Source organism: Lissotriton vulgaris, chromosome 9 (assembly GCF_964263255.1).
Source record: "Lissotriton vulgaris chromosome 9, aLisVul1.2, whole genome shotgun sequence".
Lineage (NCBI taxonomy): Eukaryota > Metazoa > Chordata > Amphibia > Caudata > Salamandridae > Lissotriton > Lissotriton vulgaris.
In genome coordinates, this window is record NC_141697.1 from 939,862,414 (window position 1) to 939,877,281 (window position 14,868).

General features: G+C 41.6%; 1 long non-coding RNA gene across 1 annotated transcript; it reads right to left on the reverse strand.

Annotated features, from left to right (window-relative positions):
• Positions 1-279: 279 nt before the first annotated feature.
• Positions 280-1,880, reverse strand: LOC147692574 (uncharacterized). The gene is made up of 2 exons (XR_015300051.1): positions 1,273-1,880; positions 280-527 (listed from the first exon to the last, which is right to left on the reverse strand). It is a non-coding gene; the product is annotated as an uncharacterized LOC147692574 (long non-coding RNA).
• Between the last annotated feature and the right edge of the window lie 12,988 nt (positions 1,881-14,868).

Genomic DNA, 14,868 nt, shown 5'->3' on the forward strand with positions numbered 1-14,868 from the left:
AATGTAATGAAATGTACCTTGTTTATGCAGTTGAATGAATTCCAAGTAACTAATAACAAGCTAAAATTAAACCACAGCTTTTGCATAATACTTTATTGTTCTGCACAATAAATGGTGGAGGGGGGGTATATAAAAATTCATAAAGGCTTTTAATTTGTGATAATCCCTCACTCTGAGATTGCCTTAATTTGTGTACAAGACATGACCTGACTTTTTCTAATATTGTGATGTGTGGGAAAAGACTAAACAAACACAGGTTGAAATAAATTGGATCCAAAATGATTTCTAAATTCAAATTTATTTAATTGAAGCACATACCAGGTCCCAAAAGGGCTCAGGTTACCATAAAATAGAATAGTAAAATTAGACAAGAAATGGTCAATGAAAACTGGCACTTTGTTTGCTTCTAGGATTGCTAGTTTCTTCAGTTCTCTTCTGGCAAGTTAGATCTTTGTGGCAAGTTTTCACTGCATCATTTTGATGTTCATGGTTGGCCAGCTTTTGGCCTTGTACACATATTTCATACACTGTGAAAGGATAACAAAACCATAGATTAGGACCATAGATTAGGGGGGCTAGCAGTGCTTTACAAGTTTCACTGATTGATTTTTCAAAGAGGGTGCTGCCTTCAAAATGCAACAAGTCTATAAGCGTCCAACATTTTGCTTATGGAGAGTGGTGACAGGAGCATGAGTGATTGTAGGCAATTTGTCATGTTAGAGGCGGAGAAAGAACATTTCTATTTTTGAACGGTGATAAAGAAAGAAGTAGATTCAGAAGAACAATCTCATAGTTAAGAGTGTGTATCCAGAGATGGTCAATCAGCAAAGCGTACAATTTCACTTTTTGATCTCTTGCTCAACGAAGGATGAAAGAACGCCTTCCTAGCTGTGCCCTGCATGGACCCAATTGTTAGAGAAGATAAAGTCTTCAGGGACCGTGTTCAATTAGTTAAGAGAATGTTCTGCTAACAAGTATCTGGTGCCTAAAAGGATCCTACACCCGAGTTGTAAAACAGTGCAGCTTATCAACAGTGCAAGTGTGAGGTAATGCTCGGAGTGGTGTGTGCCATCAGTGCAGTTTGTGGTCACCAAACTTCATGTTACAGCTCTTTCCCTGGAACCAGGGCACACATGCTCATCCTCATTTCGAAACAGTTAAGAATGGAAAGGCAATACAAAACAGCAACAACAGAATCCTTATATGCTCACTGGATATGCTATGGAACCACATGTAATGAATGTTTTATGGTAATTGAGACATGTGAACTACCTTATTAAGCATAAACCTTTTCTTCATCAAGGGAAGCAGTTCCATCATGAGCCCTGGAAACACCTCTGCCACTTTGTTTGGTAAAAAAGTATCTCACTCAAACCAATGAGGAGAAAACTTGCACTGTCCAAAGCATACTTGGCCTTTTTCAACAGCTCGCGCCGTCCTCTTTGTGATAAGGTCATTTCTATATCAGGAAGAATCAGTGGAACATTTCATCATCTCCTGCACAGCAGCCTAAACATAGCCACACAAAGTATTAACATACATACCATCATAATATTTTAAACATAATGTACATATATAAAGTGGTAGCCTGTGGAAAGTAATCGGACATCTAGGCATAGCTCACCTAGCAGTGACAAAAATTATGTTTTTAAATCCATAAAAATAAAGTAGATAAGCGTGAAATAATTACACAATAATACTTTCAGTTTGTAAAAGATATATATCAAAGGAGAAAAAATTAAGCAAATCCCCCTTTTTCTTGCAAAAGATCCATTGAACATTTTTGATGTTTAGGATGTTTTGTAGGACGTTAGACTGCTGCCGGCAAATGATTTATAATGCTCCCCTTTCAGCATATGCCACATAACTGAGCTATGATGGAAACAAATAATGTCAAGTGAGCAGATTTGGGAAACACAAACATATTTTTGGGCTATACAGGTGGAGGGTATAAAAAAGTGTTATGGATTTTGGTGATGTGAAATATTATATATATATATATATTTTTTTTTTTTTGTCGAGAAGGAGGGGAGAGGGAACAAAAGCACCGAATAAAGCATTTTCCAGCTTTATATCATCACCCTGCGTGTGCCTCATAATTTTTTAAGTAAACTATCTCTACTGCTTTGTGAGGTAATATATATATATATATATATATGAATGAAAATTAGGTGCCATCTATCTGGTCAAAATAGAATATCCTTTACTTATCTTTTAGGCAATCAATCTCAGATTGTACCCCTCTCACGTTTGCTCGTAAAATTATTCACTCCTTATTCATACATGTAGAGTTGGAATCAGAGGAATAGGTGTTCTCTCCATTGATGATTGACGAGTCATACATAATTTCATTAGGGATCAAGTGTCTTTATCCCAGTGTGAAATTATGCACTTTCTTAATTTAACAAATGATCAGTCTTCCCTGTCCTGTAAAAACAAGAAAACCAGTGAACATAAAATCATTTCTATGCAACTGTTTATAATATAAATTTTTTCATTTGCTCATTCATATTTTTAAAAGTTATGTTAAAAGCGTTTTGCAGTCGAGACAATTAATGAACTACATTTACTCTTTATTACAACAAAGAAGTCCTAAAAAAGGTTGCAGGCTTATTCTATACAATTCCGTATAATTTATGCACATCAAAATCTCATCTTACATGATGGCTGCCGCTCTCACTGCTTGTGAACTATTCTTGAAGGTAAGATGGTGCACATCAGTGATCACAGCAGCAGCATAAGTGTCACTGTAGGGCAGATCATTTGATGTTGAACGTAGCCATATCTGGTTGTCAAAACACTGACGGGCTTGGTCACAAACTGTATTTTTTAATACTACAAAATGTTATTCACAAACCTATGTGCAGTGATTACGCCTCTCCAATCTTTTTCGGTGCAGAGATCTCCTCCTCCCCCTCCAGAAACCCTCCTCTGACTGCAGACTCTCCCCATGATTAAGTATACATAGTAGAAGTAAACGTGTGAGGGACAGAGAGGAGTGGTTGGAAAATGGGAAATACTACTGGGGAGTGGGGGATAGAAAGGACTAAGGAGGGGTTATGGAAGGGGTTTAAGTAGGGATGTGTAACCACCAGTTTGGCCATGTAAGCACCCTCTTGGATGTGAACATAGGCCAGGGGCACTGAGACACAAGGTTTCTTGTAGCTGTACTTGCTCCTCATCCCGTCGTCAGCGATGCAGGTATGGGCAAGTCCTGGCACTCCTGACCTACTAAAATGCCTACTCCTGGGGAGAAAGATGAAAGCTGGCCTGGCTCCTCAGATACAACATAGAACTGGGATGTGGAATTCCTTTAGCCCAACGCCCAGGACATATTGTTTGGGGTCAAGGGCAACAAGTTTTTAATGCAAAGGCCTTTATTATTAGGGTGAGCGCTTTAAGTAAATGTTGTAAGTTCGGACTGCACTACTGATAGTGGTTCCAGTATAAAAATATGTACACACGTTTTCAAAGTCGGTTATGTATAATGCTCCCAGAATGCTTTCTGATTAGATGCAAATATATGTGTATGCTTCAAAGTAAGATTGATGATTCTTTGCTTTCAAAATAAAATGTTCACATAAAAAAAGGAAAAAAAACATTCAGTTAAACTACTGTAATTTTTTTAGGTACCATTTCTTTGAAGGGTCATTTGGTAACATTTTTTGTAGTGTGCTAGTATTTCCCAAAGTTATTCAAAATGGAAAATCAGTGTAACCTGTTTCAATAAGATTATGGGAAACATAAAAAAACAAGCATTGGCAAAGCGGGCACGTCTGAAATTGGTGGTCAGCTTTAGGTTTTGTCAATGTGTGACTTGTTTTGCATGGTCCTTATTGGTGTGGAAACTGCTGGGCCCTCACCATTATAGCAAACATGGGAAAAGCAAATAGTGTTTTTGGCTCAAAAAGCACACGTTGCCACAGTAGATCCTGCACTGAACAAAACTACTTTGTGTGTCGATATACTCTTTGTGAAAAAGAAGAATGCTGTCACTCAGAGTGAGACTGAATTTTAATAAACACAAAAGGTCATGGTTAACATCAGTCCTAATTAGGGGTCCAATTGTTAAAGAAAGTCTCAAAAGTGCACCCATGGTATATGTCCTTGCATCAAGTGCAGCTATACCGCTTTCGTGAATTCCCAAGAATTTACAGAAGTAGGACAAGAAATAGTACTCCTAGAAAATATTTGTGAACTGCATTTTAGCATGAGCAAATATGTATGATTAGATTTGCTCATGCGAAAGGCTAAGTGTTCACAAGTTCACTTTCGCTCCAACCATGGAAGAAGTTTCACATCTGCCATTGTCAGTAGCAAAGTTCCAACCTTTCTCAGTATGGGAAAGCATTAGAGAAAAGTTAGTGAAAACCCTTAAAACATGCAAGTTAGTAGGTTTGCACACCCTAGAACTACTGCTTGACGCTACCTTCCCCCCTAGTATGTAGATCTGCAGAAACATGGCAACATAAGGGAATGGCTAATATTCTAACCCTACAATGGTATGAGCCGTGGCATAATCAGAGGCTATATCAGAGCTCTTATATAATGAGACTACCGCCATAATTTGCCGCCATAATCCATGGCACAAAAGGAACAAGTGGATTTTGTTACAGGACAAGTAGATTTACGAAGCAACCTGCCCCATGGACAAGTAGATATTTTATGAAATTCCACACCACTGTAGAAGAGTGGTCTAATTAAGATTGCCTCTGGAATAGTATTTTATCTGGCACCACATGTAAATTTAGCTTTGAATGCAATGCCATTAATGATTTAGTATTGTCAAGTCATTGACTGGTATTTCTGATCTCCAGTCTGAGCAGCACTTTCTGCATACAGCTTTGTGAAACTGATGAAGCTTTCAGTCATCTGCGCTCGATTTAGGAATTTGTTATACGCCTGAGGATTAAAAAACAATTAAATATATTTGCACTTTAAGTTTGTATTAAAAAAACTACATAACCTATTTCTGGCAATGCATAGCATTTATGCATACATTTTATGATATATATTTGAATTTTTGATTAAATAAATTGCAACTGGACAGCAGACAGCAAGGTGGCAACTGTACACTGAATCTATCACCCTCTTACAGAAAAGAACAAAGCAGCATGTGAGCAAAAGTGGAAAGCAACAAGCATTAGCAAAGCCAACCGTTCTCACCTTTACAAGAGCTATTGGCTTTGGAAATGTGTATTAGCCATGTTGTACACCAGTGTGGCTGCTGCTCAGCATGGCTAAAAGTTAAAGGCGTGGAGTGGGGTAGATGTGGATTGATTGGAATGGAGTCGAGATTGATTAGGAAAGAGTGCCGTGCGGTAGATTTGGGTGGACTGAGGTAGATTAGAGTAGGGTATATTGGAATTGCGTGGGGTAGAATTGGGTGAAGTGGGCTGGAATGGGGTGAAGTGGGGTAGGCTAGAGTGCTGGAGATTGGGGTGGGGTAGCTTGGGGAGGAGCAAATTGGGGTAGAGTAGGGTAGACTGGGGTGGGGTAGATTGGACTGGGTTTGATTTGGGTAAAGTGGAGTGGTAGAGCGCAGCTGGGTAGAATGATGGAGTGGGGTAGATTGGGATATAGTGGAGTAGATTGGGATAGATCAGGTAGAGTGGAGTGGGATTCATTGGGGCAGAGGGGGATACATTAGGGAAGAATGGAGTGTGTTTGATTGGGGTAGATTGGAGTGGAGTAGATTGAGTGGGGGAGTGGAGTTGGATAGATTGGAGTTAAATCGAGATTGGAGTGAGGTGGAGTGGGATAGATTGGAGTTTAGTGGAGTAGATTAGGGTGGTGCGAGGTACATTAGATTGAAGTAGATAAGTGTAGTTTGGAGTAGGAAAGATTGGAGTAGATTTGAGTGGAGTATGGTATATTGGAATGGAGTCGGGTAGACTGCAGTAGATTGGAATGGGATCAATTGGAGTGAGGTAGATTGTAGTGGAGTAGATTGGTATGGAGAGGGCTAGATTACAGTGGAGAGGAGTTGGATAGATTGTAGTGGAGTTTGGACTGGAGTGTGGAGTATTGGAAAGGAGTGTGGAAAATTGGATTGGGTTGGATTAGAGTGGGGTAGATTGGAGTGTTGAGGGTTGGATTGGAGTAAACTGGGATAGATTTCAGTGGAGTGTGGTAGAGTGGTTGGATTGGGTTAGATCGAGTGACGTAGAGTAGGCTGGAGTGGGGTAGAGGGGAGTATGGAAGATTTTAGTGGAGTGGGGTATATTGTTGTGAACAGGAATGGGGTGGGGAATTTGGGTTATATTAGTTTTCAGTGGAGTGGGGTAGAGTGCAGTGGGGGGAGTCGAATGGCGTGTTGCAGAGTGTCCTACAGTGGAGGTGCTTAGAGTGGAGTGGTATGTCGGCATGGCGTGGCGTAGTGTGGGTATGCATAGTGTGGCAGCCCACTGCCATTAAAGACAACACACTTTCAATTGAAATGACCATTACATTTGCAGCGGAATACGGTTTTACTGCATACAGCAGATTATGTGTAAAAATGTTATCAGCTACTGTCTTGGTGTGTTTGATCGTATTCAAATATTTGTTTCGACCACACTTCAGAATTACAAAAAATGAGCTTCATTTGTACTAATTCTGATCTATTCTGAAAAATCAGCAGTCTTTTTTTTTGTTGTGTTCCAAAAATAAAACCACATGCAACACGCTCTCCTCTTAAATGGGTACTAGCAGGACTGTTACAAATTCTCTCACTTTGAAGTCAGAAAATGAAAAATAAACACCATGCTCCTTGGAAGAGAAACCTGACATTTGACCTCGGTCTTTGAATCACAGCAAGTGTGATAAGATGAGAACAAGGTTTCAAGGCCTGTTTACAGAAAGAAAATCTATGGAAAAATACAGTAAACAAGGTTTGGGCAACAGAAGGGGCAAACTCAAGCTGGACAGCCTAAATAAAATAAAGATAGCTAATAGAAAGCTAGAAGATTTAAGTTACAAACAACAAAGAGCATGGTAAGCAACTGGCGAATGCATTCCTGTCAGTTTTCTGAATCTCCCCAATATGTATTTAGCAGCTGTCTGGTAGGCTTTAACCTCAAAGAGAGATTCATTAAGTAGATTAAATAAAAAATAGAAAGGAAGACTGTGAAACATTGTAGGAATAACAAAAATATGATGAAAAGATGGTGAAACAAAAGAAATTGAGAGGAAAGACTGACAAAAAGTATAAGATGAAAAGAGAATAAAAGTTGGCGAGAGGGAAAAAAGGTGACAGAAGAAGTTTCAATCATCATTTCTTATATAGGTTATCCAGCCTAGGTGTGTTTATGTCTGGTGATTTCACTAAAATTATATGTCATAGATTTAAACTGTGAAGGGCGTTCAGCCAGGCCTCTTTTTCCACTGACCTGTTGTGTCATTTACACTTTTGTCCCACCCACTGCAACATACAGGGACCAAAGGGTCAGCTCACTTAAGCAAATTACTAACTTCACTGTAAAATCATTCTTCTCTTTCATAAGGAACACATTCTGAGATAACAAAGTTCCTTCAGTGTCATCAACTGCTATAGCAAGCGTGCCATCTGAGAACAAAAAAAAATCTTTGCTTTTAGCTATTTTTTTTGGCTGACTAGAACCCTGAAGTGTCTGCAAACAACAAAGTTTTGCAAAAGACATGAAGATACAAGACTAGCACTTGCCAAAGCCAGAAGCCTGACCGCAAACGTCAGATCTATTTGCTTTGCAAGGTCCGGTTTCACACTGTATTCTGTACCTATAGTCCCAGTTTATAATCTGATAAACATGACTACAATGCGCAGAATGCAAAAAATACCTCTCCTGTGCTGCTCATACATGGATGTGGGAAACTCAGAGGTTTGGTTTAGAAGCAATCATTTAGAGGCCAAAATATTCTAACACTGCTTTTAACCACTTCGACATCTACATATATGTTTTTACTGAACACATGATAGCAGCCATTGATATTTGAAGTACTTGATAGCAAAGTTGTGGAGATCCAAACAGCTGTTTGGTTAACTTTGCGAAAAGGGGAGCAGGGGCTGCAGGAACAGCTGAGACGTTATGACTGACACCACTGTGCCCCCTACCAAGGGCAAAACTGAAAATCGGTGTCTAAAATGGCAAAGAGCACTATTATAGTCGCAATGTTCTATTCAGAAAAACATTAGTCAAATAAAACGTGCCTTTCAAAACTTCCCAAGTATCAAGGTACCAGTGGTAGGTCGGATGAATGGAAAGATAGCCACTATTCTTGCCACCATGTTTGTATCACTGGTCATTACGTAATGTTGAAAATGTCACGGCCCAGTAGACTGACCGAGAAATGACTTAAGAATAGCTTTGCAAACAACATAGCTTACGTCAGGTGATAAACAGGCTTGCTCCTAGAATACAGCCTCAAATCGTGGTAGACTTGGTCGGACTGGCAAGGAGGGCATTTGGCCATTTCCCGAGGGGCCTGTGGCAAAGGCCAGCTGGTGGACCGTTTTGTATTCAGCTGCAAATTAACTTCCAACATTTGCCTGGGCCACCTTGGCCTCATGAACACAACCCGAAAGGCTGCTGAAGGCCTAGAGCAGATGTCAGAGCACAATATGACCAAGTACAGACCCTTCGGGCTCATTGTCATGCACAGTAGGAAAATGGACCAAACTGAGCCGGCACAGCATGTAATGGGTCTCCTCCCATCCTGAGTCACTGAGCGGGACAATGAGGCCTCAAGGAGTGGCGTTGCTGTTTTTGAGCTTCACAGCTAGCACTAATGTTACGTGGTTTGGAGTGAAAGAGGGTTGTGCAGGGAGTCAGATTATATACAAGTGGTAGCCTTATAAGAGCCTCTACCTTTGTCTCCAGCCACAGACAGATGAGCCTCAGGTATCTGCTGCCACCTTGCCATCTTCAAAACTGCAGGGGGCTCCCGTTTTCCAATTAGATAAAATTTGAAAATAACTAACAAAAAACTTAAGCAAAAAGAAAACTTTGACAACCCAAAACAATTTTTTTTACATTACTGCAGACCTGGGTGTTTTTGTGCTAAGTGACAAACAACTCAAAGGAGTTCCGCAAGTGGCAGAGTGCGGTGCCAACTGCAGTTCGTGCTGATTTTCCTGCTGCTCGGGTAGAAATTCTACCTGAGCGGCAGCTCGCTCTAGCCAACTTACCATCCGTGAGTGGGGAAAAATCTCTGCTGCACTAAGCAGAGCAGAGTTGTCTGCACTCAGCAAGCTCCGCAGAGTGCAGAAAACTCTGAACGGAGTTCATCACCCAGGCCTACATTACTGTGAAGAACATTCATCCTGGGACAAAATGACAAAGGGGAGGGAGAATACACTTGGCAGGGGAGTAAAAAAAAAAGGAATGAGAGGGGGGTGAGGGGCAGTGTGGAAACTAAATGGAAAAAAGAGACATGCACTTTAAAGTGTAGAAGAATGACAAAAAAGTAAAGGAGAAAAGGAAATTGAGAGAGGAAAAAATTCCCCCCGATACTAAATTACCAAAGTTTTAGTAAATGTCATTTTGCATAAGTGTGGCCACTTTTTCGTTTGGTGTACTGGTCTAATTTTGATCCCAATCCGACCGAGGAGGTAGATATATGTGCCCTAGAAAAAGTCACAGGACTGCCTCCATTGTGGAAACCATACGGACAGGGATTGCCAAAAACGCAGGCTTAACCTAATAAATTGGAAGCACAAATAAGTATGCGTCATACTTGCAGGAACTACCTGATAGTACCAGAAAAGATATGGTGTTATGGCCAGAGCTACTGTCTTTGGAACAGAGGAACCAGGGTCGAAGCTTGGGGTCCACTCAACATCCTGTGATTATCAGTAAATCACGTAAGCTACCCATACCTAAAGGAAAAACAAATGTGACCCTGTGGATGCTTTTGAACAGGCGCTATAATCCTTTCAGGCTAAGTTCTGCTCCAGAAAACTGAAAAAACAAGACCTCGTCCCATTAGAGCCATAAAAAACAAGCATTTGCAATGCAATGCATTTACGAGAGTTTGAGCTATTAGTATTGTAAATGACAATGCCTTTTATTTTGTTTTTTAAAACATAAAAGGCATTTTCACTTAAAATGCTAATAGCTTATTCTCTCGGAAATACGAGCCCAATTGCATTCCACATGCTTGTTTTGTAAAAGCGCACAGTGAAAGCTCGCATGGCGCGCTGAATGTTGCAGGAAAACATGTAGTACCTGCAGTAGGAGAAACCATTAAAGAAAATAGTGCTTACAGAGTAAATAAGACGTACCGTGTAACAACCGAAGTAAAAGGGTCAGTCCTCATGGGAAGTTACAAATAAAGACAAGACAATACTAAGGAGGGACTAACAAGCCTATTAACGAATCAGAAGCCTACATTTAGGAAGGAAAATGACACAAGCCAATAATAAATATGGACGGAGAGTGGGCAGGGCTTCAAGTCCATACTCCAGTACAGGCTTGCAGAGCAGCAAATGGTCGAGCCTGAGTCAGCGCACTAAAAACGCTCTATGTTCTATGAGATATACAAGTAACCTTTCAGGTACAAGATGGCTAAGAGCGCAAACTGAAAAATGTCTAGCTATCCTGCTTAGTAACCATCTAAAGCATCTTTAACCAGGTCTTCCTTCGCAGTTACCTTTCCTTGCCTCCATGTAGTTCTGTTTTGCTTTCAGGGGGGAGTGGGGGGTGGTTAATTCAAGCATTCCATCCATCACTTTTTTGTATAACCGCATCCGTGCGGCGCGTATTCCCCGCCCATGCTGACTCCGCCTTGCGCGGGCGGAGTCATGACGGAACGGTTCCGTCATCAGCACAGCTCAACCGATGCTGATGACGGAACCGTTCTGTCATCAGCATCGAAGGGGTTAATTCAGTTACAAGACAAATGCAAAAAAAAAAAAACACAATTGATGGACAGAATTTAGAACAATGTCATACATTCACCCCAGTACAGAGATCTGGGCCTAAATCCATCGTTTTTTTGCTCACCATGCCATTCCAGTTTGAACCCAGTCATATTTTTATTTTATTTTATGTGTTTTATAGAGCGAGAACTTGACCCGTTAGGGTATCGGAGCGCATTACAGGAGAGCAAAGCAATATACAGACAGACTTAAAATCGACCAATTACAGCTTGAGTAGTAAGGGGGAGGGGTGCTGGATACATAAGGTAAAGAGAAGCATTTATTTACAATATACATAACCAATTACTCAAAGCGAGATACCATATTTACAGAATACGTTTACAATTATTCGGACCAGGTCCCAAGTTTCTGATGTTTCACGTGACCCGGTAGTCAGAAGGGAGATAGTGGACGGCCATAGAAGCAGTTGAGGCAAAATTAGCTAAGAAATTTGCCCATAAGGAAGGTTTGGGCATCATTTTTGAAGCGGGCCAGTGAGGGGATTCTTCTGATGTTGGGTGGGAGAGAGTTCCATATTCTTGGAGCAGCCCCTGAGAAGGCCCGATTGTAAGGTTTTTTTTCCCGAAAGTGTGCAGGTTGGAGCAAAATGTCTCTGGCAGATCGGGAGTTTCAGATATGCAAATCAGTCTTGACCCTGTGCCCAATGGGAACAGTCCAGTGCCCAATGGGAACAGTCCAGCCCGAACTGCGGAACTGCCAGGCGAGGCCCTCCCTGGACTGGAAACAAGCATACTGGGACCGGTTTCGGGGTATCACCCCTTTTCAGCCCGGATAGCTTGACTCCAGTGGCATGAAGAGCACAGAACCCACGTCTGGGCATACCCATCCCACTCCGGGTAACAAATGCAAAAACAACAATTGATGGACAGAATGCAGAACAATGTCATACCTTCACCCCAATACAGAGATCTGGGCCTAAATCCATTGTTTTTTTCACCATGCCATTCCAGTTTGAACCCAGAAATATATGCAAATCAGTCTTGACCCTGCACCCAATAGAAACAGCCAGCCGGAACTACCAGGCGAGGCGCTCCCTGGACTGGAAACAAGCATCCTAAGACCAGATTCAGGGTTTCACCCCTCTTCACCCAGAGTAGCTTGACTCCAGTTATATGACAGTCCAGCTTTTGAAGATCATGTGCGTGTGTTGTAAATTGTAAACATTAAAGTAGGCATATAAAGATTTTGTGAATAAAACAGCAGGCGCATCTCTCACATTGTTGGATCTGTACAGATGTGCAATTGCAGGGTTGTGGCGGGGGCAGAATGAATGGGACAATTTGTGTTACCCACTGGGGGAGCTGTTGTAGTAGTACGTAAACGCACTGTGAGAGGTACAGCACACATTGAAATGACAATCTCTTCTAGACAATTACAATGTGGGGGTGGGAGGAGAGCTCAGTCCTGCAACCAAGCACATGGCTACACCTCATTACACAGAACCACACTACATGCCTCGAAGGATGGGCAGGCAAGGGGGCTAAAGTGAACTAGAAAATATGAAATTAACCTACGAAGCCCACAAGCCAAGTAGGAGGCTGCTGGCACCCCTCACAAAGTTAGTATTCTCTCCTGTGTGATTGCTGGAACAGAACGCCTCCAAAACTAGAGCACTGAGCAAAAAAAAAATAACAAGAGAGAACTTCTGCAGCAAACTCTGAGAACAGCCAAAAAACAGAGGGGAATGGCTGGATGCAAAATACACATCGTACACTAACAATGTATTGTACTGTACTGCTCTTGATCATAGAAAGGCACACTACAAAACTGCACTGCATGCTCTGTACAGTTTGTGAATTACACAGAACTGTATTGCACAGTCCTGCCTGTATTCTTTTACTACAATGATTGAAATGTACTGTATCGCATAGCATGTTTTGCAGTGTACTGGACAATGCTGTGTTACACTGCCTTGCACCGTGATGTACTACTTTGCACCAGAAAAAAGGGGGAGTGCCCAAACCTCATATCATAGTCAGACAGTTATTTCATCAAGACTAAATGCCAATTAATTAGACCTGGTCAGGTACTTTTATTTATACCAATTATTCGTATTTTTTGTTTATATCCTTTTTTTTAACTTATTTTTCATAGGCGAAAAAGAATGTACATTTAAAACATATACAACATGACATTACAAACTAAGCATTTGGCAAACAGAACGTAAATCAAAAATCAACAGTGCATCCAATTAACAATAAACATTAAACATTACAAAAAGCATTTCATTCATATTTACAAATCAATTTCTTATTAAAGTCAGCTAAGCGACATTAGATCACAAGAGTGAAGTAGTATATAGTTGTTTTTGATATATCACTCAATGATATAGTTAACGTTAACTATATCATTGAGTGATATCAAAAACAACTATATACTACAATCTTGTGATCTAATGTCGCTTAGCTGACTTTAATATGAAATTGATTTGTAAATATGAATGAAATGCTTTTTGTAATGTTTAATGTTTAGTGTTAATTGGATGCACTGTTGATTTTTGATTTATGTTCTGTTTGCCAAATGCTTAGTTTGTAATGTCATGTTGTATATGTTTTAAATGTACATTCTTTTTCGCCTATGAAAAAAGGATATAAACAAAAAATACGAATAATTGGTATAAATAAAAGTACCTGACCAGGTCTAATTGATTGGCATTTGGTCTTGATGAAATAACTGTATGACTATGATATGAGGTTTGGGCACGCCCCTTTTTTCTGTTTCAGTATAACGGTCCATCCCACCCTCAGTCCTGTTAAGGACCTAACTCCTTGTACCAAGTACTACTTTGCACAGCATGTATTTCAGAGCTCCATGTTGCACTAGGTTAACCAACCTACCATAGGCAGGGCTAGGCACACACGTCTGCTCAGCGTCACGATACCCTCGCAGGTGATTTTGCACTTTGCAGATACACAACACTACAGTGCATTCTAACGTGCTGTGTTGTTGTGCGGTACAGCATTTTATATGCGTGCATTGCATTGCGCTGCAGACTCACCACTCTGCCGGAGAACCTCCCGATGGCCTGCTTCACCTGGCATTAGATGCCTTTGCCCAGCATCTCCTGCAGCTCGTACAGGTGCTTCAGGTTGTGCTTGTGATTGTGCCTCTTCGCCCCGTGCTGCTTCTTCTGCTCCGGGGACGCTGTCTCCCCCTCAGGGGAGGGAGAAACAGAGCAGTACCCCATCACCCCTCTGTTCCCTTCTCTTAACTCCTCGGGTGCTAATCTGGTGTCTGGTAGGCTCCATCCCCTCCTACGTCCACATCCATGCCTGGAAGATGAGGGTGGAAGGATGGTCTGCAGCTGCCCGTCTGGTGCCCGAGCCCTACCTTCAGGCCAGGGACAGCGAGGCTACACATCTGGCATTGCATGCTGACGGTACTGGGACTGCAGGGGAATGAACACATGCCACAGGTCAAGAATGAACACCGTCAACCTAAGAGTGAAGGGAAGACCCAGCTTGGCGGTTCAGGCTGGACTGTTCCCAGGAGGCACAGGGTCAAGACTGATTTGCATATGCTGGGTCTGTGCTGAGGTGGCGAAGTGAGCTAAAGAATGATGATGGATTCAACCCAGATCTGTGACTGAGGGTGAGTGTCTGAAAAGTTTCAGAGCTCCGTCCATCATCTCCTCGTGTTTGCTTTAAGTTGGCAGGGTACGCTTAGACGTGGGTCCCCTGCTCACTGTCACTGGATTCAAGCTAGTCTGGCTGATGAGGGGTGCTACCCCGAAACCGGTCCCAGGAAGCTTGTTTCCGGTTCAGGGAAGACCTGGCTTGGCATTTCGGGCTGGACTGTTTCCATGAGGCACAGGGTCAAGACTGATTTGCATATAGCTGGGTCTGAGCTGAGGTGACGAAGTGAGCTTAAGAATGATGATGGATTCAACCCAGATCCGTGACTGGGGTGAGTGTGAGGGTCTGAAAAGTTTCATCACTGCATTCATCATTTCCTCGTGTTTGCTTTGTTCA